Source organism: Camelus ferus, chromosome 11 (genome assembly GCF_009834535.1).
Source record: "Camelus ferus isolate YT-003-E chromosome 11, BCGSAC_Cfer_1.0, whole genome shotgun sequence".
NCBI classification, from domain to species: Eukaryota; Metazoa; Chordata; class Mammalia; order Artiodactyla; family Camelidae; genus Camelus; species Camelus ferus.
In genome coordinates this window covers 51,456,458-51,480,331 of record NC_045706.1, presented here as the reverse complement: position 1 = coordinate 51,480,331, position 23,874 = coordinate 51,456,458, and the positions used below count along the sequence as shown (strand labels likewise).

Sequence of the window (23,874 nt, the reverse complement as noted above, 5' to 3'; positions counted from 1 at the left end):
AGGGCTTGTAGCATGCATTTCACTCTGCGCCAGGCTAACCAGCACTCTTAGGCTGCTATTACAAATAATTTTTTTATTGATTTACATATTTTAAAATGCATTTAAGGTGAGGCACCATTAAAAACCCTGTCACCCACCCATATTTCTTCCCTCCATTCCCAGACTTTATTAATAGGAATGGGAAGACAAACGCAGTAAGCCTTATAAATACTTTGTTTAGGGCACTGTTAGGGGTAATTAAGATACGGACTGGGGTTTTGGGGGGGAGAAGGGCAGATGCGGAGCAGACAGGGTGATGGGAAGAAGGGACTCTTCTTGTGGTTCAGGGATAAAGGGAAATTGCAGCATCTTTTGCTTCCTGTTTTCCCTTGAGGCGCCAGGGAGAAGGGAAATAAATTCTCCCCCAAATCTGCTCTCTGCACCCTCCCCTCCCCCTTTCTCGCACATCCCACCTCCATCCCGTCAACCCAGCCTCATGGTATGTGCATCTGTGCCAGCTTTCGGTCATTGTATCCTGCCTGCTGACTTCAAACGCCAAATGTATTTATTTATCATGAGGCTGACCTAGGATGAATGCTCCCAGAAAAGTGTCCACTATTCAAAATGTCACTTCCCCTCAACAGGCTGTGCATTATATTGACAGGCATACTTTCAGAGGCCCCTGAATGACGAGGATGGATGGAAGGCTGCCACAGCAGCTGGCACTGCTGCCCGCATGAGTGAGTGGGTGGGTGGGTGGGGGAGTGGGTGTCCACATTATCTACACCCTCCCCCAGAGCACAGGACTGTGACAGGAGATACAGCACAGGAGACTTACAGGGCTGCAGCACACAGCAGCCCACCCTATCCCAGCCAACCTTCCAATGGGCACTTTTGAGGGGCTGCCTGTCCACCTGTAGTGCCAGGAGTGGGTGGAGAGTAGGAAAGAGGGGGTTGTCCTCCTTCTGAGTGAAGAGAGTGGGGGGTCCCAGGACCGTCACTTTTGGCCACACAGACCTTGCATTGCACAATGGCATTCCTGAGAATCATTTAGTGTGACATCTCTGAGGTCACTGTTGAGTCATGCCCACATTGATAGAAATCCAGGAAGCAGGTCGATTTGGGAGCAAAATGTACCAGGATCGAGCTACTAAGCTCAGTCCAAGCAATTCTCTTGATGCACTGAAAAGACCCCACCTCAGCTTAAGTGGACTGAGGTGAGACTCAGACATTTCCAGATCCCCCAAAACAGGCTTCACACAGCCCTCCTCCTGCTGTGATTTATTTCAGAGGTGAGGTGTTTGATAGATACAGCAGGACCCCGAACCACACCCCCACCCAGATCTGTTTTGTAAAATCGCATCAATTAGACCAGTTAATGAAATGATGCTGTGTGTAAATTAACTTCAGAGCTTAGGTGACACCAAGTTCAAGTGGTGGGAACCCACTGAGCTGTAAGATTCTCTAAAGATTTTGTGTCTGGGGTTTTCCATGATCCTTACTGAGATCCTGGAGGTTGCCTGCTCTGCTTATTGAGGGCTGGGGAGCCTGAGGGAAGGCCTTTGCCTGGAGCTGCTTGGGCTGAGTTAGTATGGTTCAGGGCAGTGGTTCGTGAACTTTAGCAGGGGTCAAAAGCACCTAGGGACTTGTTAAACACAGATTGCTGGCCTCCACCTGCTGAGTTTCTTATTCAGTAGGTCTGAAGTTAGACCACAGAATTTGCATTTCTAGCAAGTTCCCAGTGGTATTGACATTGCTGAGCCTGGGACCACCACACTTTGAAAACCAGGGTTTTGGGGCAGGAAGACCTACACCTGGGAGGGGCAGAGGGGCAGGGAGGGTGGTGTAGAGGGGAGCACTGGACTCCCTGGTACAGGTTATAAGCCAGAGCTGGCTCATAGCAGGAAGCTGGGGCTAGAAACAGAAAGTGGTGTTAGGAGTGGTACTTCCACGTCTCTGAGGGCTTTCCAAGTCCAAGGTTCTGTGACTCCAAGACTGCAAGTGAGCAAAGTAGGCCTGACAAGCCAGGGTTGAGAACCACAGAGGTCAAGACCGAAAGCAGCAAATGTCCTAGAGGCCAGAGCTGAATTTCAGCCCAAGTCCCAACTCATCAGAGTTGCTGTGTTTCCTGCACTCCATCCCTTTCCCTCTCTGGTCTTCCCATCTCTTGCCTCCTCTGTGAAGAGAGAGTGTTGCACTAAATGTCCTCCAAAATCCCTTCCATTTCTGATAGATGTGAGATTATGCCGTTGTTTCCCAAAGAGTGGAACCCTTGCTCTATTTGAAAACTGAGTTTCATGGTCAGATAAGTGCGGGAAAGTTTTTAAAACATAAGCTCCCTCTTGGATTTATAATTCATATTCACATCTTAAAAGTGCTTAAGAGTCCTGAAGTCAGGAAACCCATTTACCTTTATTTCGTCCAATAGTCCCCAAACTCATTTGACCTCAGAACCCTTTTCCCACATAACATCTATTAGCATCCCTAACCTATTAGCACTGGGGTTCCACAGAGCACACTTTGGGAAACACTGGCCAACGCCAAGGGCTGAAACAAGTGGTAGGTGAATATGTCAGCCTCTTTTTCCCCGTGCCCAAAGGTGTAGCCACTTCCCCTCATCTCCCAGCGCCTTGGTGCATCGGCACAATCAGCAAACATCCACTGAGCACCTGCCGCCTGCCAGGGACTGAGCTGGGCACTCAGCTAATAGACAGTGGGCTCCTGCACTCTGGCTAGGGTGGCAGGAGAGAGCCTAGGTACTGCCTTGGCCTGGCAGGGAACTTTAGAGATTCTAGCCAAGCTTGGAGCCTTCTGCCCCTCCTTTCCCAGGGGCTAATGTCAATTTACCATTGGTTTCACTAGTAGGTTTACCCTCTCCAGTCTCCCCTTCCCATACAGCGTACAAGCACGTTCATTCATCCATTTAACAAAAATATATTGAGCATGTATTTCATGCCAGATACTGTCCTGTCCTGGGGTACAGTATAAAAGAGGCAAAAATCCCTGTCCTCATGGAGTCTATATTCCAATAGAGATAGATAAGCATGAATAAATAAAATCCATGGCATGTCAGATGGTAGCAAGTGCTAAAGTAGAGAGGGGATAGGAGATGCCCAGGGAATTTTGCTACTTTAAATGGGAACAGGGATGTCAGGAAAGACCTCACTGACCTAAAAGCCTGAAGGTGTGAGAGTGAGCCAGGTGGAAGAATGTTCCAGGGAAAGGGAACAGCATGGGCAAAGCCCTGGGGTAGGAAGATGCCTAGTGTGTTGACTCACGGCTAGGAGACCAACACGGCTGGAGAAAATAAGAGAGGATGAAGAGCAGAAAAGGGTCAGAAAGATGATAGGGGCCAGAGTATCAGACCCTAAGTGGGATGGGAAGCCTTTTGAGCAGAGAACATGACAAAATATGACTTGTCTTTCAAAATAACATAATGCGTTTTTCATCCAGCATATGCAGAGTCCCTGAGGAGAGTCAAAGAACATATCAGTTCATGAAGCTACAAGTTTCCTGGTGAGGGTCACATGGTCCTTCTGCTGATGGCCACACATGTCCTGGTAGGAAAGAGTGGGAAGGCTGTGGGGATAGAGGGAAGCAGGTATGGAGATGAGCAGGAAACTCTGAAAGCCAAACTGTTCTACATATTTATAGTGTTTCTACTTTGTGCCAAGCACTGTTTGAGGCCCTTTACTTAGATCCTCTTCAGATCTCTGAACTAACCCTGGGAGATGGGAAATTCCTATCCTTGTTTTGCATTTGAGAACCTTGTGAGTCAGAGAAGTTAACAGACTTGCCAAGTCATACAGCTCACCAGTGGCAGAACCCAGGGCTCCCAAATGCTCTCATTCCAATGCTCCTTCCTCAGCTTCACACTGACTGGTGCTGGGAATGGTGTCTAGAGCTCCCACACTGTCAAAGGAAGCACTTTCCAGACAGGTAAGCAACTGTAGCCCTTTGCATTAACTCAGGATATCACATAGGTACACAGAGTCTGCAAGGTGAATGTCTCAGGTTGGAAATAGATGCTGAGATGATGGAGAGGTGCATGTAGAAGGTTTATTGGGGAGCACTCTCAGGAGATACACCTGAAAGGAAACTAGGATGACAAGACTGGGATGAGGGGAAAGCTGGTCCCAAATGTGATTGCCACAGAGACTTCAGCTTCCAAACACAGCAGAATGGTCCAAGGATGCCTGGGGAAGCCTGACAGGCACCTGATCCAAGCTGAGCCAATCACAGATGGCCCCAGGAACAGGGAGGTGAAGAATCAAGAAAGAAGTCAGTCTGGCTCTAGGTGTTAATCCAAGGCATCATGAAATCTGGAAGCAGCCATGTTCAGCCATCCAGACTGAGGAGCAGGAGAAGACTGGCAGTGAGAGAAAAGACTGAATCACGTGCACAGAGAGAGCAGAGGGAGCTAGCCCCCGGCTCCAACCTGAAGCCCTGCAGGGCTCCAGGACTTCCTGGATCCACATCCCAGCCCTTAGATGGAGACTGTGGACCAGGGGTGCTGATTCACCTTCTCTAAGTGGGAGCTCTGTGTTCCCTGGGTGCTGCCTCTTCTCCACCATGGTAGGTCCTGATACTCTCAGCATTCCCACCTCTCATCCTTCCACTTCCCCACGTTCTAGTCTTGGGAGTGAGAAAGTCCTCTGATCACTATTTCTTTCTTTCCCTGGGTCCTTGTCTCTAAGCTTTTGAAAGTCAAAGCCAGGATGAGCCTTTTGTTTCTCTTTCTGCTGCCCCATGTCTTCCCTGAGGCACCCGGCATAGAAGAGGCAGAGGGAGTCGGGGAGAGACAAAGAGAAGGAAGTAGCCAGAACTGTTAAAAATTAATAGTTCATATATATTTTCTTATCATGAAACAATGGCAATTTATAAGCCAGAATAGACAGCCACTGTTTCCTTAAGAAAAATTCTTGTCTTGTTTGCAGATTCTCTTCTGGCCCGCTGCCCAACAGAAGTGGGATGGCCATTCATTTGGGTAAGTCTTGATTAGGCTTCTTAATTTTCATAAAAGGCAGTCAACCTGACAATCCCCCAGGTTGACTTAAAATGATTTTTTTTAGTTATTATTATTATAAGAGATATTTATTATAAAAATATCACAGAAATGATTAACTTGAAAGTCAGTTTGCCATAATCTTACCTCCCCAAGATAACCACTTTTAGACATTTGATATATTGTATACATATCCAGATTTTCCCTTCCTATCTTACTTTTTCAGTAATACTGATCTGCTCCATTCTTCTTAACAAAATTGCATTGTTCTTTTGACTTTTTAAGAATTATTTTTAAAATCCAAAAGTAACATGTAATTATAGTGAGGAGGGTTTAGGTGAATTCCCTCTTCCCCAAGGTTAGATACTATTACCAATTTCTTATGTATCCTTCCAGAAATGTTCTATACCCTTATGTTGTTTCATTATTTAACTTTTAATACAAGCGGAAGTATACAATATCTACTGTTCTGCACCTTGATTTTTTTTTCACCAAATGCTGTACCTTACACAGCTTTTCCTAACAGTGAGTGTCACCTCCCTTGTTCCTGTTGATGGCTTCATGGTATTCCACTGTGCAGATATGCTGTAATTAAAATATATAGATCCGATTCTCAGCCAGTACAACACCTGCATCCCAGGTCGTTGTTGGAAACAAGGGCCTCAAACTGTCTGTTGCCCAGTCTTTGATAAAAGCAGAGCTGCTCTAGAGAAACACTGTGCACAGAGAGTAACTTGGATATGAGGTTATCTTCCTATTCCTTCCGAACTTAGGTCTCACTCCTGAATAAAGCCATCCATTGGTGAACTGCATATTTAATCCCCACCTCCTGAATCTCCCAGAGAGGAGACTTCACCAGCTCATGGTCCCGATCTCCAAGGTAGGGGTCTTCACAAGCCTTGCCCCTGCCTTAGTCGTGAGGATGCCGTGGAGGATGTTGACCACTGTATGACCCACAGGAAGTCCATGCAAAAAATGTCTTGTTTCTTCTAAGGAGCTGGTCTTTTTCTTTCAGGACCACATGACATTTGTAATTAATCATGTTTCTTATTTTCCTCTTTGCAATGGTCTCCAGGAAGCCCAGAGCCCAATTTTAATAATTACGTAAAACTTTGTATGCCTGCCTGCTTGCCATTCTTCTCCCTCTCATCTCATCTGTGTAATCTCTTATATTTTTCCTAGACTTTTAATTTTAAAGATCTTAATTTTCAATTTTTGAACTTTTTCTGTTTTGCAGAGGTTTCTTATTTTTGTTGGTACCCTGAAAAGTCGCCTCATATTTTTAGTTGTGGAATGAACCATTGCATTAGAAAAATAATTTTGGAAGATGCTTTTTCTAACATATGCTCTTCTGTTCAAATGCCTCCTTCTCCCCTACCCAGCTGATGTGGAGAGGTTTAGAGGGTTCCACAGAGACCACAGAAGTGAGGTGGGGCAGCCAGTGGTGTGAAAGGAGAGATTTGTAGCTCAAGTCCATAGGGCCAAAATGCATTCCAGCTGCCTGGGCGCCCTTGAAATGAGGTGCAAGGGCTGCTAGGCTGCTTAGCAGGGCTTCCAAGCTTAGGAAATGCCTCCTGTCCTAACAGGACTGCCACTCCTGGGATCAGCTTGGAACCTTGCAGGGCCAACTTGGGACTTGCAATGCTTTCAGAGTCAGAATTGGGAAGATCCCTGGGTCTTGATCACATCAGGGGAGGGGTGGCAGTCCCTAGAACCCAGTGGGTTAGATGCCATCCTGTCCCCTTCTATGAGGAATGGCTGTGATAAAATAATAACCGGGAACAGTAGGTGACCCAGTTGGAACAAAGGGGCTGAGGATCGATGCCGCACAGCCACTGCCTGCTTTGTGGATCCTTTTACTACAACATTACATATTACATGCAAATCGCGGCACAAACTTAAGGCCGCTTTTGACGTCAAGTGGCTTCTTTGAGCCTATATGTTATATTTTACAGATCCTGGACAGTAACATTTTTCTTTTTAGTGCGAAGTTGCTCAAGGTTCATCTGAGACTCTTTTAAATTGCTGCTTTCAGAGAAATAACAATGTAAAATGACACGATGATGTATGGCCCCGTCCGGCCAACTGGGGCTGCGGCAGCCACAAACGCCACCAAACCTCTGGGAATGAAGCGGTCCCTGGAGCGCCATTGTGCAATTGTCCTACCCGGATCATTTTTAATTAGTTGCAATTAATTTCAAGTGACAGCGTCCTGCACTATCAAGTCAGAGAGGCTCCGGTGCGTGTGTGGGGTTATTAGGAACAGACGACTGGTGAGAGAGAAGCCAGAGGGGGGTCTCATCACAGGGCTTTTACCTCCAACAAGATTTCCTGGGTGGGGGGTGGAAGGAAGATCACTTCCTGAGCTGGTGGAGGGAACTTCTTCTGAATGATGCAAATGCTCTGATTCTTCCTGGGCTGCGCGAAGGCCCTGCTAGGTAGGCACTTCCTACACGCTGTACGTGCAGTCAGGCGTGTTCTGGCAATTACCTTGTTTCAGCCACACTAAGTGGTTCAGCCAGAAAACCTCAGCCTTAGTGCGGCAGAAGCAGACCCTGAGATGAGGATTTTGGCAGGTAGTTTCTTTTGGGAGGTGAACCCAGGAGTGGGGAAGTGAATCAGGAAAGAGAAGAAAAGGATAAGAGGTGTGTCATGAAGCAAGTTAGTCCTGTGGGTACCTGGAGTTCACTCCCACTGGAGACTCTGGGAGACAACCTAGAACAGACATCTCAGAGCTGTTCCATCCATGAGTGGGAGGAGCTAGGATATGTATACAGTGATCCTGTTGGTTGTTGGTGGAGGACTGCTTCAGAGCTGCTGCACAAAGGTGCACCAGCGGCTAAAGAAAGCACTCAGGCAAAGAGCTGCAGATGCTGGAGCCGGAAGTCAGGCTTGGAGCACCAACGTGGTAAGGACGAGGGGATGGGGTGGGCACTGGCGGTGTCTGCTGTAACACCTAGGATGCCTTGCAATTCTAAAGTCCTACCATTCCCCAGTACCCCTCAGATTTCCCTCTGAGGCATTTACACAGGGAAAAACAGGCAGAGAGGGGAAGTGGGGTGACATGCCCAGGGCCACCGAGCCTGGCAGAGGAGAGGTGAGAAGAGGGGTTGCCTGCCTCTGGTTGGCAGGCTCTCCCCACCTGGCCACATCTAGGAACCCAGGCTATCTCAGGCTGGGCTCTTGTGAGGTAACTGAGTTTCATTTCCTCCAGCCATCTTGGTACCCTTCCCCTTGAATCCGGGATTCCAAATCCCTCAATAGGATTGCTACCAAGCAATGGTACATGCATGAGAGATAAAACTAGAGACAGTATCCCTCCTGAGCACCATGTTCTCTAATCAAATGTTTGGGGGCAGAGATCACATAGTGACATAGTCACTCCTTGTCCCCTACCTAGTTGAATCTTTGGGGCCAAGGGGCTAACCTCCACTTTTGATGCATTTACTACTCTAAACAGTGGATTTAGAACCAGGACTAAAGCACTTGACCTCCATGCCCTGACTTCCAGCTCCTCCCTTAGCTCCCCAAAGCCATCCTTCACTGGTTAATCAGTAGGGAGTGGGTGGGAGCTAACAAAACTTGGCCCTTTTCTCAGGAGTAATAACTATCACACACATTACATATGCCATGCACTGTTCTAAGCATTTCCATCTATCATACTAACTCCTTTAATCTCTACAACTCAGTGAAATAATATTGTAATGGAGCAGGACCCTGTGAGGGCTTCCTAGGACATATCCCCCCAGGTCTTCCACCTGCCTCTGGTGTGTAGAAAAACTTTAGCCAAAGAATAAATTTAATCAGAAAAGTGAGAAAATGCAAAAAGAAAGCAAAACAGTCAAATAAGACAAAATAATAATAGTTTAGCCATTAAACAAAGTCAAGAACCTTTAGTTTCTCCTCAAGGGCTGGAGACAATATTCTGAGCCACATCCTTTGAGCTATTTTGCAGATATTGAAACCCCCACCAGGTGCAAGAATTTGACTACATGATGACCGGACTGTAGCCATGACATAAGCTGCTCCATATTACACAATTCCAAGAACTGGCCTTAAGGAAATGGGAAAAAACTGACCCTGGAACTGAAGGTTAATTGCACCTAAAACAATCAAGATGAGTCAGATCAGACCACTACATGACCAATTTCAAGATGATTGTCAAAGTTGACTTTGTCCTTGTGCACGCAGCCCCCTCCACCTGTACATCCCTGAAACTCCCTTTTAAAAGCTCTTGCCCACTGATCGGCAATGGGGAGTTGGCTTTTGGAGGCAACCTTCTCCCCAGGTTGCCGGACTCCTGAATAAAGCAACCTTCCTTTCCTATCAACACTTGTCTCTCAAGTATTGGCTTTCAAGCAGCGAGCAGCTGAACCTGAGTTCAGTAACAATATTATTATGCCCATTTTAGAGGGGAGAAAAACTGAGGCACAGGGAGGTAAGGTAACTTGCCTAAGGTCACCCAGCTACTCAGTGATAGAGCTGAGATGTGAACTTGGGCAGTCTGAGTCCCAGAACCCCAGTGATTACATAAACTACTTTAGGAATTCTGGACATCCTCTGCACCCCCATTGAGTTTTGTCCCAAATGTACCCTGAACTGAAATATACAGGCACTTAAAAACTCTCTTTCCAAAAACTCAGACTGTGTCTGACCTAACCACTTCTCTTTTTCTCTCTCTTTATAAAACGGAAGTGGATTATTGCATCAGTTTGGGGGCCCCCTAGAAATAACTGAAGACCCCAGCATTGTCTCCTTCCTTCCAGGGCTTAGCCCCAGGTTAGGACAGCAGGCCCTGCATCAGGAATGTGTGGTTGTCCTCCAGACACTGCAAGTGCATCGCTTTCCTGCAGAGAAGCCAAGTTCCCCTCAATCACCCTTTACGACGCTATCATCCATTAACTTACCTAAACCCTGTCTCTGCGCCTGACCGATCTCCCCACTTACGCAGGATGACTCTTTGCCTACAGAAGTCGCTCTGAAGCCACCATCTGACATCAGATTTTTTTTCCTGTCCTAAACACCTTATCTTTGAACTTCCAATACATTGTTTTCCAACCATCCCAGAACTGGGGTGGCTTCTGTGTTTTTTCAGTGATTTTCCACTAATTTTTTCTTCCCTAATCAGTCTTTACATTGATGACACTTGTGACAGCTCTGTTCTAGAGTCGGGGGTGTCTCTCATGCTGAGTGATGGGGTTTTCCGGCTTTTGCATTACTTTGCTGGGATGCCCCTTTCCCATGTTTACCCACAGAAGCCTCATCCCCACCCGACTTGTGTATTTCAGATCAGTGAGTCAGGTCAGTGCCCTTTTCTCCAGGGCCTGGTCAGGGCCGTAAAAAGCGGTCACGTCAAGGCTGTCTCTGGGGAGCTTACATGTTTATTGGGACATAGTTGACAAAATTGTTCAGGAGATAGTCGTAAAAAAAAAAAGTAGAAAATAGGTCTAACAAAGGGCTTCCTTTAGGGAGGAAGAAAAACAGGTTTGCAGCATTAAAGTGGCCAGACAGGCTTCCTGGAGAAGTTGTCAAGGCTGGAATTCTCCCAACCATAGCTCTCAGCCCATCAGAGCCACAGCCTCCCTTTATAACCAGGTTTGTCACGCCCCATTTACTATCCCAGGATGGAAAACAGAGATAGTATAACCAACCCATCCACATCATTTCCAAAAAATCAATATATTGACCCAACTACAATATAAAGGAGAAATCAAAGGAAAGTAAGTTATAATAAAATAATACATATTTCAATATGCAAATGTTCAGCAACAATGTAGAAGTCAAATACTTGCAACTAAACATAAAACCACATGATGAGATGGCTGTCAGTGTCTCATGCTGTGGGGGATTGTGCTGGTGACTTAAGAGCCACGAGTCTTGTGACCACATGAATGGCAATTTCTGAAATGGTGAGCAACTCTTGGGAAGGTTCAGAACAGAGGACAATTCCCTCCGCAATCATTACAGGAGTTACATTCCTAAATTCAGTGTGTATTAAAACCATGCAAAGATAACTCTGTGCATATATGTAAAACCAAGCTAGGTTTAAACTCAGGCCATTGTAAATAATTTTTCCCACCAGGATCACTGTCAAGCCTGGGACCCCTGTGCCAGTTGTGCAGGTTGTGCACTGCACAGCCACTTACTCCATCATGCAAGTAAATGGTGCCCCCTAGGGTTGTGGAGTCCACAGCAACTTGCTTGGAATTTTTCAAAGTTGCATGGGTCGTGGGAGAATTTTTCATTGTGTGGGACTGTCCTGCATATGGCAGTATGCAAAGAGCATTCCTGGTTTCCCCCCAACACACACACAAAATGCCAGCCTTGTCACAAAAAATTACCCCCACAAATGTATAAACTAGCTCCTGGGTGGCACTGCCCCATTGGGAACTGCTGCTTTAGAGAGATCTGTGGCTCCAGCCTCTCCCACTGCAGGTGGTCCTCAGCCTCATCTTGACTCCTCTTTACATCTTCCTTCATTCATCTTTCCCTTCCCACTCCTGCCCTAGTCCAGCCCTTATGGCCTCATTCCTGGACCAGCAGAGGCATCCACCTGGGCTCCCTGCTTCTGGCCTCAGCCCCTCCAATCCAGCCAGGGAAGCTGCCTAGCACTGCAGTACAAAGACCTTTCTTTCACTCACTCCTGCACTCAGAATTTGGCCCCACATTGACAGTGCATCTTGCTCTGACCCCATCTTTACATAGTAATCTTTCCACCTAGCCTCTCCCATTCTCCAAGCCTTCCCAGCTCCATATCTTCGCTCCCACCGTTCCCTTTCTTGACCAACCCCGTCTCCTACCCCACTTCCTCTCCCATCTCTGCCCTTAGGCGCCACCTGATGCACCAGGCGTCCAGGATGTACATGGTTAGAAGCAATGTGCTCTCATGGTGTTTCATCTATAACATTTGTAAGCTCATAACACTTTTGAGTGTTTTTCTCCCTCTGTAAATTACAATCTCTCCCAAAGCAAGGACCAGGACTTGCTGCTCTTGGGTCCCCAGCACTGGAGATCCACTACACTCGAGGTTGGTTGGGTGTAGGGTAGGGCCAGCCTAGGAGGGGGATGGACTTAATCAGTGGGCTATTGGGAGCCATTCCTAAGTGGGGACTGACTTGAAGAGGTGATGAGGGGGAGGGTATAGCTCAGTGGTAGAGTGGGTGCTTAGCATGCACGATATCCTGGGTTCAGTCCCCAGGACCTCCATTAAATAAGTAAATAAACCTAATTCCTACCCCCCTCCGAAAACAAACAAACAAACAAAATTGGAGAATCTAAAAAAAAAAAAAAAAATTCCCGGGGGGGGGGGTGGTTTATCAGGGACATGAAGGTGAGAGAAGAGCCATGGTGTTCAGCATGGGTTTGAGTCAGCTAGCCTAGCCATGGGATGTGCAGTGGTACGTGGTACCCGGTGGCCCACCATGCCAGGAGGTTCCAGTGAGAGGGAATATCATGAACTTGTCCCTGGCTAAATTAAATCCACATCCTTACTATCTGGCCTCATAGTTAAGTCATCAGTCTCATTAAACATCTACCGCACCCCCCTCTTAATCCAGATCAAGTTTAGCATTACAGCTCACTGTGCATTTTGTTACTAGAGCAGGTTACATCATTTAGGATAACGATATCCTGCATTATTATCCAAAGGAGGTTACGCTTTGTTCAGTATGTTGTCCTTTCCTATGCCATGCTAACTGTTAAGTCCTGTACTTATCCCCACCCTGCCCAGAGCTTCCCCCCTTCACCTCTCTAACTCCACTGTCATCTCTGCAGGGCCAGGGAGGGAGAGGGGATGAGCCCGTGGGGCCTGTGCAGGGACTTCAGGGAAAGGAGGACTTGTGCAGCGCTTCGTCCTGGCCACCCAGCTTCCTCTCTAGAGCAGGTGCCCCTATATTCACTTTGCACTGGGTGCTCAGGCCCCTTCTCATTCTAGGGGCTCCCACCTCTCCTGTGACTTCGGAGTTCCCAGCTGTGCCAAGGATGCGGCCAGGGGCAAGGCTGCTCCTAGTGCAGCTTAACCCAGGGAAGGGTGAGTAGGATGGAGGCGGGGGTGGGGGGGTGTTGGTGACCTGCAATAGGCGATGAGAGCTCCCCTCTGGTGTTCACAGTGATGGGGGCACAGTCTGGGACCCCTCAGCCAGACAGGGAGTGTGGGCTGCCTGGGGCAACAGAGGAGGATCTTGTCCTCTTGCCCTGGGCGCCCTTGCAGCTTCCCTCACTGTCTGAGCTGCTCTGTAACAGGTGATGCTTGACCTCTGTTAGGCCTTCCCTGATGGGGAGAGGTTGCCAAGGAGCCGATCCCAAAGCTTAACTTTTTCTGTGCGCCCCAAGGCTGAGCACACATCAACATCATCTAAGGATGGGGTTTTTAAATACAAACACCCAGGCCCCAGTCTGGAGAATTTGATTTGGAAAGCATGGGTGGAGCTTGGACTTGTGTATTTTTTTTGTTAATCTCTAAGGTGACTCTACACAGTCAGGAGAGAGCCTCGGCTATTGAATAGACAAGACTGGTCACCTCTGGCCTAGGCCTTGAACAAAAGAGGTGGGGGGCATCTCTGGCCTTATGGCCTAGTCCCTCGAGAGGGAGGCCCCAGGAGCCCACAGAAAATCATAACGACCACAAACCAGGACGTCGCCCACGGCCTGGCCCCAGGGCTGCTCGAGCCAAGCCAGCTGAGGAGACAAGGACCGACAATACCACCAAATGGCTGTTCACCTCCCACACTGGGCCCGTCTCCCTGGCCAAGGGCTGAGATTGGGCCTGGCTGTGGGGTGAGGGTGGCTCTGAGCCCCTGCTACGGCTGCTGGGTTGCTGGGCTGCCACGGGAGGCTGAATGGGGCAGACCTGGCAAATTCCTTAACCCAGAAGGGAAGGGTGTGTGTGTTCGTGTGTGTGTGTGTGTCCACACGCTCTGCCTGCTGCTACTGCTGCCGCTGCTGTGTCTGGCAGGAAAGCAGATGTTTAAACCTCTCATTGTAGCTTCATCACACCCAGGGATGGGGACTTGCCCAAGGATAGATAGAGGTGAGGGTGGGGAGAAGGGGGAGGATTGGAGAGGGAAGACTCTGAGATTTTATTCTGGCCATTTTGAACCAGACCAAATAGGGGGGCAGGAAAGGGGAGCCCCAGTTCCCAGCTGAAGCTGAGCAGCATTCCCCAACCCCCACACAGGGCCTGACTCTAATGTCTTCTGATGGGACAAATTGGTGAGCACGACTATTAGCTGGGTGACATCAAAAGGCATTAATCTCTGGTTCCCGAGCAAGACCAGCACCACATTAGTGCCTCGCACCCAGTCATTATTAAGACTTTAGCCCAAGGGTATAATAAATGTTTTATGGCATGCAAACCAAGGTAATGGAATGCAAATCCCATAATATAGCCATACATTTATTTTCTAATGGAGCAAATGATGATGTATTTTATCTGAGAAGAGCTGCCGATAGGGTGTGCTTGGGAAATGTGAAGTTAGGGACCCAAAGGGTGAGTGGGTGGCCCTGCTAGGATGGGGGCTTGGGGTGAGTGAGGGTGGGAGCCACGTTGGGACTTCCCAGCAACGGTCAAGCTTTCGTGCACACAAACCTAGACAAGCCCATCGCTCTTGCACGCGCACCCTCAAACGCTCTCCATTTGGGGCATACATCGAACATTCTGAGGCTTAATTACATTCCCTTTGCAGAATGCGCCCCCCTCCCTGGAGCCTCTACCCTCACCCGGAGCTGCATACCAATAAGCTGTTCAGATCATATTGGCTTTCCAAAAATATGGCCGCATTAAGGTGTGAGATGTTAATGGGATTGAGGGGCGCGGGGCTATTTCTCCAGTGGAGCTAGGGCTTGGCTTTGGTGCTGTTTTTATTAAGAAGCCAACATTGTTCAGTTGCAGCCCTGGGGCTGGTGGGGAGGCCAGGCTGGCTATCTTTGGGCATCTGTGGCCTTAGGAAGGACTTTGGGCAACCAAATCCCCAAATGGCTGCTGTTTCAGAAAGAACTTTCTGCTGAGTCCAGTTGACCAAAGAGAATAAGAGATCCCTTCTGCAGTCAGAGGGCCTCTTCATTCCTGAGAACCTCCTTAGTGCCCCTTCTTGTCCAGCCTGGGCCCAGGCACATGGTACCTACCTGGACAGGGGCTCCTGGGCCTAACACTGATGTCTAAGGACCTATTCTGCACCTAGATTCATGCAGACACCAAGAAGTTCAAGACCTGTTCCTGACTTCAAGCTATTGATGATCTAACTAGAGAAAAGGACACACATCAGAAAAGAAATGATCGGTCAGGATGTACATGGTTTAAGAGTCACCTGAGTGATATATCTGAGGGATCCAAGTTCCCTTGTAAGATTTCTCAGGGAAAAGAACAGGCACCTCCACTAAAAAGAAAGGGAAGGGGAGTGAAAACCACTGTCTGAGAGGAATCCTGATGGAAATTTGATGTAGGTTACAGGTGGTGAAGATCTCTTAAAATGGAAAAGGGAAACAGATAATCAACAAGATCCTACTGTATAGCACAGGGAACTATATTCAATATCTTGTAATAACCTACAATGGAAAAGAAGCTGAAAGAGAATATATACACACACACACACACACATACACACATATGACTGAATCACTATGCTGTACACCAGAAACTAACATAACGTTGTAAATCAAATATTCTTCAATTTTTTTAAAAATAGAAAAAGCAAGAGACTTGGCTCTTCCCCCAGGGAGCTCATAGTAGGTATTCAATTCACAGTGGCTTCTGAATGACCTGAAAACAACGATTGTTCTCAGAGGGCTGGGACTGGATCTAGAATTCGCACTTCAATGTTTGGCAGTACTTTTGGTCTTCAATATGCCCTCTTGTTTAATAGAATAATATTAACACTAATAGTAATTAATTGAGAAATTATATCGGGCCCTATGCTAAGCACTTCATTATCTCATTGAATCTTAAAATGACCTGAAGAGGGAAGTATCTTTATGATTCCCACTGAGGAATAATAATGAGGAAGCAAGTCTCAGAGTGGGACTGGCCCAAATGAGTGAGAGCTGGGATTGTAACCAGATCTCTCTGCCTCCAGAGCTCCTCCTATATTGTCAGCCCCTCCACATTGAGGGAACAGAGGTCAGAGTTGTTAGGAGCTGTGCTGAAGGACACACAGCAGTTGGTGTGATCAAGGGAGGGCCTGCGGCTTCAGGCCATGCTGTCTTCCTGCAGCACAGTGAGCAGCTCTGGGTTTTCCTGTGTGTGTTTTATCCTAGGAGGGGTCTCCCCAGGTCCACTGCCCAGCCCTTTGTCTACTTCCAATTAGTCTGTGCCCAGAAAGAATACTGTCTCATCCTAAGATAAGTCGAACCATGGATGAACACACATACACACACACACACAAATAAAGACAACAGTGAATCTGGTGCCTACAATGATCTGAGCCCACCCTAATCTGAAGATTCTCCACTGATTTACCTGGGCCTGAGCCTCTTCTCAAACATGGACGCTATAGATTCATTGCCCTTTTGAAGGATACTGGGCTGGAATAAGTTTGCTCTTGGTTCTGCTTTGGTTTGGCCTGGTAAAGCCCCAGAACAGGGCCCAGAGAATGAGCCAAGCCCATCTCTTGGGGAAGAAAGACAGTAGCATTCAACTCTGAATTCTTCACACTGGGTTTTGAGACAGGTGTGGATGTCCAGCAACCTGAACAGGGCCAGAACTAGGGTGAGGTGAGAGGAGCCTAGTGTGCAAATTTAAGGAAGCCCTCCCTTTCAGGGTGGCACTAGTGCAGGCCTTTTTAAAAAGTACCTTTAAATTATGTGCTGTAGCCCCTCTGGTCAGGGCTTGACTGTGAAATGCTGATTATATCACAAATGGGCACGTGAAAAGGAGCCTATGTTTCCTTGGTCCCACCTGTTGAGTCGGGGGATGGACAGGGTGATTTCCAATTGGTCCCAGTACCTAGAAAGCTTGGAACTCAGGGACTAGATAACAAACAGAAATTCTAAGGAAACTGAAATGTAAATGCAAATGTAAACAGAGGTAAACTTGAGCCATTCACTGGGGTTCAGGGGTTGTTGAGACTTACACAGGGCTGGATCCAGTTACCCAACATCCTCAACAATTTTTTCCTTTCTGTCTCTCAGATCTGCTTTCCTTGAAATTCTCCTGGGCACAGACTAGCTGAAGGTAGACAGAGGTTCAGTTGGACCTGGGATAGTACACACACACACATAAAAACTGAAGCTGTTCCTGTTGGTGCAGGAGACAGCATGGCCTGAAGCTAAAGGTTCTCTGTAGGAGGGAGTAAAGGGATGGCTTCACTCTGAGGCTCAAGAAGCATCTCCTGTGTGACAGCAAGATGGTGGCTAGCGGCTCCAGGCCTACTTCTAGCCAACCCTAATGGAAAAAAGGGCTTCTTTCCAGGAGTTGCAGCGATAGCTTTCATAAACCCATCTCCAGTCCCGTGCCCAACACTGAACTAACCACTGTGGCCAGGGGGCTGACCTGCTCTGATGAGCCAGCTCCAGTCATAGGCTGAGCCCTGAGGACCCTAGACATTCAACTCCTTTCAAAACCACAGAGACTTAACCAAGGAGGTGAAAGACTTATACACGGAAAACTATAAAACACTGATTAAGGAAATTAAAGAAGACAAAAAAATGGAAAGATATCCCATGCTCCTGGATTGGAAGAATCAATATTGTTAAAATGGTCATACTGCCCAAGGCAATCTATAGATTTAATGCAATCCCTATCAAATTACCCAGGACATATTTCACAGAACTAGAATAAATCATAATAAAATTTATATGGAACCATCAAAGACCTAGAATTGCCAAAGCATTACTGAAGAAAAAGAAAGAGGCTGGAGGAATAACTCTCCCAGACTTCAGACAATACTACAGAGCTATAGTCATCAAGACAGCATGGTATTGGTACAAAAACAGACATGTGGACCAATGGCGCAGAATAGAGAGCCCAGAAATGAACCCACAAACTTTTGGTCAACTAATCTTCGACAAAGGAGGCAAGAATATACAATGGAACAAAGACAGTCTCTTCAACAAATGGCATTGGGAAAACTGGACAGCAGCATGTAAAGCAATGAAGCTAGAACACTCCCTTACACCATACACAAAAATCAACTCAAGATGGATCAAAGACTTAAACATAAGACAAGATACAATAAACCTCCTAGAAGAAAATATAGGCAAAACGTTATCTGACATACATCTCAAAAATGCTCTCCTAGGGCAGTCTACCCAAGCAATAGAAATAAAAGCAAGAATAAACAAACGGGACCTAATGAAACTTACAAGCTTCTGCACAGCAAAGGAAACCGTAAGTAAAACAAAATCACAACCTATGGAATCGGAGAAAATTTTTGCAAATGACACCAACAAAGGCTTGATCTCTAGAATATATAAGCAGCTCATACGACTTAATAAGAAAAAAACAAACTCAACCCAAAAATGGGCAGAAGACCTAAACAAGAAATTCTCCAAGGAAGAAATACAAATGGTCAATAGGCACATGAAAAAATGCTCAATATCACTAATTATCAGAGAAATGCAAATCAAAACCACGATGAGGTATCACCTCACACCAGTCAGAAAGGCCATCATTCAAAAGTCCACAAATGACAAATGCTGGAGAGGCTGTGGAGAAAAGGGAACCCTCCTACACTGCTGGTGGGAATGCAGTTTGGTGCAGCTATTGTGGAAAACAGTGTGGAGATTCCTCAAAAGACTAGGAATAGACTTACCGTATGACCCAGGAATCCCGCTCCTGGGCATATATCCAGAAGGAACCCGACTTCAGAATGACACCTGCACCCCAATGTTTATAGCAGCACTATTTACAATAGCCAAGACATGGAAACAGCCTAAATGTCCATCAACAGATGACTGGATAAAGAAGATGTGGTATATTTATACAATGGAATACTACTCAGCCATAAAAACCGACAACATAACGCCATTTGCAGCAACATGGATGTTCCTGGAGAATGTCATTCTAAGTGAAGTAAGCCAGAAAGAGAAAGAAAAATACCATATGAGATCGCTCATATGCAGAATCTAAAAAAAAAAAAAAACACAGAGACTTACTTAGTGGAAGAGATATGGGTTCCCCAAAGGAGAATCTGGGTGCTCTCGGAGGAGGGATGGATGCTAGGCAGATAAACTCAAGAGCGGTCAACTCAAGAGTTGGAGATGCTTCTAAAACTCTGGCTGCACCCAGGCTTTCTCTGGGGGCCCAGAGCACCTGCTGCCTAAACCTGTATAATTTGTGAGCATCCTCTGGAAGCTTTCTTCAGGCATAAAATGCTTCTTGCTCATCTTTGGCCACTTAACCCCCTCCCTTAAGGGACTGGTCAATGACTTGTGCATTATAGCCACTCAGTAAGAACTTGCTGACGTTATGAAAGAATGAATGAGGAACTGTGCTGGGGCCGGGCCCCAAACTTTTATTAACTGTGAGGTTAAAAGCTATCGAGGGTCAGGGGCACCACAAAGGGGCAGAGGGAGTGAGTCAATTAACACCTGCCTTTTTATTTCCAAATCGAATTGTTGCATGAGGTTTGGGATGATGTAACCACTCGGCAGCGTCAGGGTAGGATTTATGAGCTATGGTTTGTGGAGCGATGGTCTGAGCAGGCAGCTGGTGAAAGGCACTTACCCTGACTGCCCTCTCTTGGAAGTTTCCCTAAAATAATGGCTGTAAGGCCTGAAGCTACCTTGGCAGTAATAAACCCATCCCCCTGTGCCCAGGGTGGATCTGAGTTGAGTCACTTTTTCCTAGGCTGGTTTAGAAGGGTGTCCGGCTCAGGAACAGCTTCACACTAGGAAAGGAAAGGAGTGGGAATGTTGGGGAGCAGTGGGGAGAGGGGTAGGCAGGATAGGAAAGTGACTTGGGCTTGAGTCCCAGGAGTGTGGACACGACCCTATGGAAGCCTTCTTAGGTTGGTTTGCCTTTGAGTAGGGAATGGTATTGGCCAACCAGAGAGTCCACTTGTTAACATCCATTCACCATCTCCTGCCTGAGATGAGCTGGATTAGCCTCTGCTGGAAGTTTCTAGGAATAAGGCTGGTGTGGCCAGACTCACTGACCACTCCATAGCCGGCTGTGGGGCTTGGGACAGAGGGAAGAAGGCAGGTTTCCCCTTCCACCCCTTCCCACCAGTGCCTGGGTCCAAATGATGGATTTTAGACTGGGTCATTAAACGCTGATTAAAGTACTGGAGAAAAGAACAGGAAAGAAAAAAAACAACATCAAGTGTTGTACATACACACACACTCCCACCCCAGGCCCCCCTTCCCTTTTCTCAAGCTGCCTAGAAGTTCGTTCCAACCCTCCATTGGAAATGCTATAAAAGACCAGGTTAATTAAGTCCTATATATTACCAGCGCAAACACTTCCAACTTTATTCCGGCGGCTCAGTGAGTGAGGAGGAGGCCAGGCAAGGTCCAGGCAGCTCAGGGTAATAAAACAGAAGACTCAATTACCTTGTACATTTGCAGGTTTTATAAAATCATTTAAAGTTCTCCCAGTGAAAATCACGGTGAGAGGGATTGGAATCTCGAAATCCAGCAGGAGCTTAGGGAACCAGGGATTTTAGAATAGTCACGGGCAAGCCATCATGTCCACCCCTCTACTTCTTGGCAAGGAAGCCCACTCTAAGGGGCAACTCAAGTAAATGATGGAAGAAGGAGAAAGGGAAGAGGGATCCCCAGCCACACACTGGTCACTCACTGGGTCTGGAGTCCTGTACTGGTGCTTTACATAACACACTCAGGTAGGTATTATCCCCACTTAAGGATGAGCAAACTGAGGCATCAGAATGAGTCTTTGGTACCCAACCAAGAGAGACCCAACACCCAGCCTACTGTACTCTGATTCCTGCCCCTCCCTTAAGCTACCAGGCCTACTACCTGCATGGCACAGCAGCCCAGCATTAAGAGAACAGACTCTGGAGTCCACGGTCTAGATTCAAAACCCAGTTCTACCATTTCCTAGCTGTGTATCCTTAGGAAAATTACTTAACTTCTCTGAACCTTAGTAAGTTAGTTTCCTCATCTGTGAAAACAATTTTAGTACCTTTTTCAGAGTACTGTTAAGAGGATTAAATGGGACAGTGTATAAAATGCTCAGCCCAGAGTCTGGAGTATGACACATTTTGGTTATTACTCTGATTATTATACTGGCTATACCTCAACTTGTCATGACCCGATCATCACATTTTCCAGGGTGACAGCTAGTGAACCGGTAATACTAGCCATACTCAGTGCTAAAGAAAAGGGTTAGAGGAACTGTACCAGCTTCATCCTCTACACACCAGGGACCTAATTCACAAATGGAGTCTCCCACTTCTGAATCTCACCCAAGGGCAGGAGCCTCCTTCCTACTGAGGAACCACTTATTACATGGAGGCCACAAAAATAAGAGCTACATATAAGCAAAAAAACAACTTATTATTATTTTCTTCAATAAATAGAAACTGTTTAATATGTCTTCTTGTTCAGAAATGGAAGTATAAAACCTCAGTTCATCAGCAGCCCCCAGAGGGAGAAATTATTCTCTGGCTGTAGCCACAGTGACCCAGAACAATGTTTCCCAGAAGGATGGAGAGAATTAAGCCCAGAGTTCCCTCATCTGGATCAAACCTCTCAGGACCTCAGGAGAAGTACTTGGGTTGGGGCTGAAAGGCTGTGCAGGTGGGGGCCAGTCAGGGCGGCAGCCCCTGGCACATGGTGAACACTGTGCTGAGTGAATGAATCATGTTGGAAATCATAGGCACCTCTCAGGTCCTCCTGGTTGGAGAGCTTCCTCTAAGCCGGGCCCAGGAGGCACAGTGTATTTTCCGAAAATGACCACAGTAATATTTCCAGTCCCATCTGCTCTTCTAGAACCTTGACCTCTCCCCTCAAGAAGTGGAGTCCATTTCTCCTCCCCTTGAAATCAGGCAGGGCTTTGTGGCAACTTAACAAATAAAATGTTGCAGACATGATGCTGCAAAACTAACAAAGCTAGGTATAAAAGGCACTATGCTTTCACCTGGCTCCCTCTCATGAGAATCTAGCTACCATACTGTGGGGAAGCCACAGCTACCTTGGGAGCCCACATGTAGAGTCCCAGCAAAGGTTGCAGCCAACAGCCAGCACCAGCCATCGGACATAAGAGGGAATGTTCCCAGCCCCGAACCTGCAACCTTTGAATCTCCCAGCTGAGGCTCATACATCATGGAGAAGAGTCCAAGCATCCTTGCTGTACCCGATCTGAACTCCTGATCCACAGTGTCTATAAGCATAATAAGTAATTGTTTCACACCCCTAAGTTTGGGGTAATTTTTAACCGAGCAATAGATAACCAGAATAGCCAACCATGCCTTTCAGTGCTGGGTTCAGTCCTAGGGGCTGCTTTGTAAGAGGGTCATTGGTCCTCTGAAGAAAGTCTCAAGCACTGGAATCAGGGTGGGAGGGACCTGGAACACAGACCTAGATGCTGAGAGCTGGGGATGGGGGCTGGTATGTGGGGTGGGGAGAGGACTCAGTCATGACCTGCCTTTCCCTGAGGAAGGGGCAGCCTGGTTCTGGCAGCACTGTGATCCAGTGGGCCAGGAACAGCCTTTGCAGTCAGGTGGCCTTGCACTGACCCTGCAACTTGGACAAGTCAGTCCACTTCTCTGAACCTCAGATGAAGATAAATTCATCTTGCAGGATGCTTGTGTAGATTAAATACTATCAACAGAGGCAACCTGCCTGGCACATAGACCCTTAATACATGTTCTCATAAAAGGCCCTCTGGTTGCCCACTCAAACCTGCAAATAAGTAGGAGGTGCTTATGAAAAAAGATGCTGCAGGACATTTCTTCTGGGTTGAGGGTAGGAAGGAGGATTAAAACATAATTCTTCTCTTTCCAGGTCTTAATGTATAGAAAACAGGCATAAGGAGGTAATTGCGGATTGAAGTCCTAGCTTTATTAATAGAAGCAAATGCCTGGTAACTGTCACAGGAAGGGGTGCTGTTGGAGCCTGGAGCTTCCTCTGTGAGGACATCTGTAGTTAAGGATTCAGATACTTCCATAGTTATAGGATGATTTAGGCCTTCTATCCTTTTGTCAGTTTGGGTCATTTGTGTTTTTCTAGGACTTTGTCCATTTTATCTACATTTTTTAACATATTGGTCTAAAGTTGTTCAACAGCCCATTCAATCAATCACGAAGTCCTCCCATCAAACCCTCAGAATCGTGCTGCAGGGTCACTGCGTGTATTCCTGTCCAGTGTAACAACCTGTAAGGAGCCTGAGTCACGCTTTCCTGGCCCCACCCCTGGGCAGAGCGGTGAAGGCCCACTCAGCATGAGCAACTACTGCCTGTGACTTACCCAGAAAGTTCAAGGGAGAGCCACCTTCCCTCCCAGGCTGGGCTCCTCAAGGCAGCTCAAGTGTGCCCCTGATGATGAGGGTATGCCATTGACCGAGCCATCTCCCCACCTCACCGCCCGCCCATGTGTAAGTCCTTCAGCTTCCTCTCTCCTCACCCACTTCCCCAGCAGAGCAGGCTTTGTGACCTCACTCCGGTAGTAGTCATGCACGTCCCACCCTCATCCCGACCGCTAATTCATTTCCCCACTGAGGATAAGCAGCATCTAGCAGGCTGAGATCAGGGCCAGTACCTGGGGGTAAAAGAAGAGCCTATGGGGCAGTGGCCGGTTATCTGTTTATCCCAGAGCCACCTCATGTGTGCAGATGCTAAAGTGAGAAATGGATGAAATGCAACCTCAGCAGTGGCTTCAGGGAGGTGCCCCTTGGGATGTACCTTGCTGTTGACCTTTCCCAGTGGAGCCCCCTTCCTTCTTATATTTATTTATTTATTTTTATTTCGGGGGAGGTAATCAGGTTTGTTTGTTTG

General features: G+C 47.2%; 2 long non-coding RNA genes across 22 annotated transcripts in view; one reads left to right on the top strand and one right to left on the bottom strand.

The window, feature by feature from the left end:
- The window catches only part of LOC106729375, a 140,317-nt gene that overhangs the window by 40,894 nt on the left and 75,549 nt on the right, over window positions 1–23,874 (bottom strand). The window lies entirely within an intron of this gene.
- LOC116667307 lies at window positions 3,122–7,317 on the top strand. Its single transcript, XR_004324196.1, has 3 exons — window positions 3,122–3,539; window positions 4,917–4,966; window positions 5,758–7,317. It is a non-coding gene; the product is annotated as an uncharacterized LOC116667307 (long non-coding RNA).